Source organism: Diuraphis noxia, unplaced genomic scaffold, assembly GCF_037042655.1.
Source record: "Diuraphis noxia isolate RWA-SAM2 unplaced genomic scaffold, SU_Dnox_SAM2 contig0002, whole genome shotgun sequence".
Classification (NCBI taxonomy): domain Eukaryota; kingdom Metazoa; phylum Arthropoda; class Insecta; order Hemiptera; family Aphididae; genus Diuraphis; species Diuraphis noxia.
Genome location: NW_028301712.1, coordinates 50,997,527 through 51,004,214, shown reverse-complemented (window position 1 = coordinate 51,004,214; position 6,688 = coordinate 50,997,527).

The window sequence follows — 6,688 nt, the reverse complement described above, 5'->3', positions numbered from 1 at the left end:
AGGTGCATGTGATTATGTGAACTTGATGTGACTTATCATTATATTTATTTAGAACAAAAAACATAGCTTGCTTCATTTTAATTTTTTGGTTAGTTCAAGTAAAAAAGTATTGTTCTTTTTAAACTACAAAATGTATTATATTCTAAAAATAAAGTTAGCATTTTAAAATGAATGAACAAAACATTCAAATTTATTAACCTAACTTATTATTGTGTATAATACCGAACGAAGTATATTATACAAAATATATAGGTACTTCGTACCTACTTCTTAAATTATTTTAAAATCGCTGAAGAACTAACGTATTAAATTAAATTATATTTAGTATAGGTACGTATTACAATAATACATTGTAAAACAATGAAATTGATTAAACCCAAAAAAAATAATACAAAAAAAACATTATGCATACAAATTACACTCATGTTTGATATTAATGGTACTAAAAATTAAAAAGGATGTCCGTAAAAGAAATAGTGCGTAATATGTGTTTACAACCGAGATGAACAGTTTCTTTTTCTCACGAGTAAATCTTCGGAAATGTGAAAGCATTAGGTATGTACCGAAGAGTCAAGGATACCCGAAAACAGTTATTCGATTGTTATGCGAGGTCTTATAATACAAGGACTTCTATGAGGGTCAATCTTGAGCCATATATTTTCATTATTATCTAACCACTCTAACCTTCTCGGAACACATGATGAATATATAATATAATAGTTCAGCACTCAAAGATGTCAACTCAATCACCATGACAATCTAAACAATATGCCTAATGGGTTATGACTGATATAGCCCGCAATAACACTAAAATATAGTGATGCATATTCAAATTGTTTAAAATAAAAATAATAGTTAGTCGTGTTAAATAAAAATATAAATTATTATCCAAAATCAAGAAATTCTGACGTTTATTTTATTAACGGGTTATTCTATTACAGTTATGCCTTATGCGTGTGGCTTACACATATATTTGTATAATTTACTAGTATTTTCATTTAACAATAATTTAATTAAATAACATTTCTTTGGAAGTAGCTCCATGTTTACCTCATATAGTTTGCTAATTTAATTGTTTATTTAAAAATGTAATTTAATATGATTATATGAATTATGCAAAATAACTAATTACTAATTAGTAGCGAATGAAAGCACATCATAATATAAATGTTAATTAATGTGTTGTAGTAGACCTATATGTCGAACTTCAAATGAATTCCAAACCTAATGTTTCATATGAAACACATTGAAAATCCACCAATGTTAGTATTAAAACAATATAAATTGTATACAATTACTAAAAATTAAGAATTTGTTATAATAATATACCGTCGCTAACATATTATAGATGAAAAAGCTACTGACGTTCAAATAATAAAACTTAATGTAATATTCATTTTATGCACTTGTACAAACAATGTTTCATAATATGGTGGACATATATCGTCTTTATTAGTAATATTGCTAACTGCAAAATTATATTGCATAGGTACCCAAATAAAAAACGAATTGTGTGTGGAAACGTAACATTTTAGGCAATTTTATACATTGATAGATGATGATTATTCGTACAATAATTATTCAACAGAATGAAAATGAAATTAGAAAAACTGAATGATAATATATAATTATTTGAATATTAGTAGAAATGGGAAATTTCAAATTAACATTCTACATTAAACTATACCTAATATACATTAATACATTATAGTATTCTACGATATTAAATTGTACAACTGTTGTAGCTCGTCAATGTATTGTGCAATACTGCGATAGATAATAAATATATAACATGACATCATAAGATCAACACAGCTTTAATTATAATATAAATTAAACTAAAACTGATGTACGCTTGACATTATTTGATGCTCTGAGTAAAACAAAGAACTATGTACGATTAATATACACTTAATATATACTTAATTAATATTATACTCGTACATTAATCAGGTTGTTTATAACGTGAACACTTGTTTAATTTTATATTTATGGTGAAATAAAAATGTTTATTTTTGTTATCCTTAATATTTACTGTACTATTTAAATACTGCATTGTATATGTTATGTTAATAGATAAATAATTCTAAATATCAACTAAATATGAATTCAAATAATTGAATTTATTTGAAATATATTACGGCATATCTAATTTTTACTATCAGGTACTTACTATACATCATCTGTTGTACTATTATGATTAGATTAGACAGAAATGAATCAGAAATTTTTTAAATAATCCAAAATGTTTCTGGGAATTTGTGGACGATATTGTAATAAGTGTAAGTATAAGTATACCTACATCCTGAATATAAGTCATTCAATTACATTATCTCTAAGTACAATTCTTAAAAGCAAATATGTGTTTATATACTACCAAATCATCAGTGGAGCATAACATTTTAATTAATAAATTATATGTTTTCACATTCGGTAGTCCTTTACTCCTTTATAATATATACCCGGATCTAAAACTTATTTATCCGTCAGTACTCAGCAAATAAAATGTATTTTAAATAATACTTCCAAATCTTATATTTAGTTTTTCAGGTCTCTTAAAGTCTCTATGATGACCACTTAAAATCGTACATAGAAAGAAATCCAAAAAACTTCGTTTAATTACAGAATGATCTGAATGATTTTCCCAATTATTGGTATTTAGATAATACAAAATACGTTTAATAAATGCCTACAAAATACTTCCACTCACTTATAGTTTCTAACTACCTATTCAATATTTACAGTTGGTAACGTCCATTCGGCATTTCAACATCTAAGGCCTAATCATAACTTTGACTGAAGGACTGCCTTTTAAATCCCATACAAACTGAAGATGCATAATTAAGCCATGTGGTTATTAGGGTTTTATGCTAAAAATTGTTTAAATTCCACTATAATATACAATAACACTTAAAAACTATTTATTAATCGTTGATTAGGTTAAATCTCGAGTTTGACTCTGTTCATGAAACAGAACGTAATTTTGCATCTACGCAGTTTGGACCAGTCAACCATTTGGAATGAGTTCAAGGTTACTTTTTGCGTAGTTTTTAGAAGTTTGTATTTTTAAATAATTGAATAATATTATCCAGAGCTAAAGACTTACGTTATATTTTATCAAATGTAGAATTCTTTACCTCAACTCTAAGAATAATTTTAAAAATTGTCCCATCAAAAATTATAGTTACTTTAATCATTTATATTTTATATTCGTGTTCTCAAATAAATTAACTTTTTACTATTTTTTTTAACGTGATTTATTGAATAATATAATATAGATACTATACTAGGTATGATATTTATAATAATTATACTAATTAATATATATTTAGTATTTACCTATAGGGCTATTAAATAAACAAAAAACTTTTAAATGTTTAAATTAACTTTTGGCTAATAAATTTACACAGTAGTACAACAAATTATGAATTTTGTGTTTAGTATAATAAAGACTGTAAAATCTATATTAAATATAAATGTATCAATAAAGTTGAAAAAATATAATAATTTTCTATTATAATAAGTAAATAATGGCACGTGTAAACAAAACGAAGAAATAAGAATTTAAATAATTTATGTAATTAAACATTTAATAAATAGTGAGTAACCAACTGTGTTGACCTATGTGACCTATTATATAATGAGTCTATAATAAAATGTGTATATTGCATTGTGATGTTGAACTACAGTCGTTATTTAATTAAATATAGGTATGTAAATATGATGATGTACCTATACAAAATAATTATAAAATACTGCATAGAAATATGTTGCAGTATTGCACGATAATTAATTGTTATGCACTATACGATAATGTACTTGTGTAATATGTTTACTATATATGCATATCCGATGTTTGTATAACGCTATTTTGGCAGAATTTGTACATCAATAAACGATGGCAGCAGAAGAGTAGCATATTGTTCACATAGAGCCACCTCTGCATTCGGTTATACTGTATAAAGGATATATATATATATATATATATATATATATATATATATATATATATATATATATATATATATATATATATATATATCATATATGTATATATATATCATATATGTATGTATATATACTGTTATACAGGGAAAAAAGTACTATAATATGTATCCTACCTATACTTTCATAATAACATATATTTATATTAAATACATAAACGTATCCCACGAGGATTTACCCATTACGAGAACTCCTGAAATAACGGAGATATAAAAATTCTGGTTTTGTTATAAGACTCACACGGATTAGAACTACAATTATTTCATTTTTTAATTTATTTTTATGTTTTGGTAAAACATTTAAAAATATTTTATTTTTTTTATTCATTTGTTTCCAAAAAAATTAAAGGTAACCATTTTACCATTTTGTAGTTTTTTTTTTGAAAATATTGACGTTTCAAAATTTTATTTTCATTGATTTCCTGATTTTAGATTCTGAACGAAGTGATGAATGTATTGATTTTACAATGATGTGTTTTTTTTTTTTTGTGTCTGGGTACAGCATAACTAGTCGAAATAATGCTTCAATTTCAAACGTTGAGGGTGGTTTCTGATGTAAAAGTGAATATCTTTAGTGCATTATAGAGGTCAAAAGTAAACATTTTCCAACAGTTTTCAAAAAAATCGAGAAAAACAAAAAAAAAATGACAAAAAAACGGGAATTTTAACGCAAAACCAGTTTTCGACCAAATCGATTTTTTTATATGGTTGTAATTCAAAAACTAATCACTGTAAACACTTGAAATTTTCACCAAATGTTTATGTTAGTGTTATACATATGAAGTTTAATTTTTGAGTTATTTATAAATTTTCGATTTTTTTGAGAATTTTTTTTTTTGAAGTGTTGGTAAAAAAATGTTGTATGACCAAAAAAACTTGAAAATTTAATACAGGGTTCCTTATGAGTTGTTCTTATTGTAGCTAAAAAAAATTAAAAATCGTTAGTCACAATTTTTTTTAATAAGCGTTTATAGTTCAAATTTTTACGAAATCTGTCGTTTATTTGGAAATAATTAAATAAAAACCTAAAAATTAAAATAAATTAAAGTATGAAATAATAATAATTATTATCTCTGTGAGTCTTTTTATAAAACCAGCATTTTAATACCTCCATTATTTCGGGAGATGTCGCATCGGGTAAATCCTTGTGGGACACCCTGTATACCTACCTAAAATATCTCTTTCATTACGTTGGTGTTAACATACTAGAATTTTTAAACTTATAAAAATATTATATTATTATACTTGCGGTATGTAGTATGAATACCTATCATATTATTTAAATATGGTTAGGCGTGTCTTTATACCCACCATCTACGTATACTACACCTTTTCATAAGATACGTTTAAAAAAAAATCGTTACGAAATCAATAAACAAACAAAATTAACACCGATGACGGAATGTCGTGTATAATTTATGCGATATACGACATGCACAATGAGCGTATATAATAACATATATACGAGCATAATACAAACGAAAATATTTTCATTTTTTTTCCTGTGCGAGTTCCCTTTTTATTGAACGCCTCGTCGTATAATTAACCATAACGGTAGTTCGTTTTGGTTTCATGGCAAAACGCATTTTATTTTACAAGTGGTTTCACTGCCATGTATACTGTAGATAGGTGTACACTAATATATATACACGTTTAGAAAAATATATTTTGGAGCACACGTATTTATATTTAGTGCGCAATATATAATAATAATAATGATATGCAATTAAAATTCATATATCAAAAAAAAATCTACGGACACTATAAATATTGTACAAATAAATGTTAAAATATTATATTAGATACATGTTCAGTTTTCAACTTATCGATTTCCTGTTAGGCATACATACCATTACAGTTCATCAATACCTATAATATAGTTACCTACTCATTATATTAAAACGAGTGCTAATGATTTGATTTTTTTGACCGGAAAAATATTGAAAAACAATTCAAATAAAATTGATTATTTTATTGAAGTAACCATCACCTTTAAATCGATATTATGCTTCGAAAATATTACATTTAGTGTACGTAATAAATATAATATCATAAATAGAGTTTAAGAGTAAAATTATTAAAATAATAAATAACTATACAAAAACATAGTACAAAATAAAATCATAAACCTATTATAATGTGATTATGGATTAATGTGGATATGACGTGTATGTTTATGGACAAGATAATCTGCACCGTTATAACGTAAAATAATAAGTCGTGTACAGAGCTCGCATTGAACAACTAGAGCTGAACATCATAGACTTCTATAATATAGGTAATAGTACTTTTATCTAATAGTGTTATTATATTATTATGTTGTTTACGACTAAATAAAATAAAATACTAAACACTGCGACAGAATACTAGGGTATAATATGAATAGAGGGCGAATAGGTACGACGAAAACACCAGTACCTATAACATTATTATAACAATAAATGTTCCGGTTTGTTGTATAGTACGAATTCGTCAAACGACACTATATGATTGAACTGAAGAAGTAAATTAAAAATCCGATGAAAAACGTTATTTCTCAGATCTCCCTTCGCTATCCCTTCCATTGTTGAGAATTTTCACGTAGCGTCGCGGTCGTGATTCCGAACTGCATATTATGGTCAATTAAAAAAAAAAAAAAAATACCCAATAATAAAAATAACACTACGATCTACTTATAAAACACG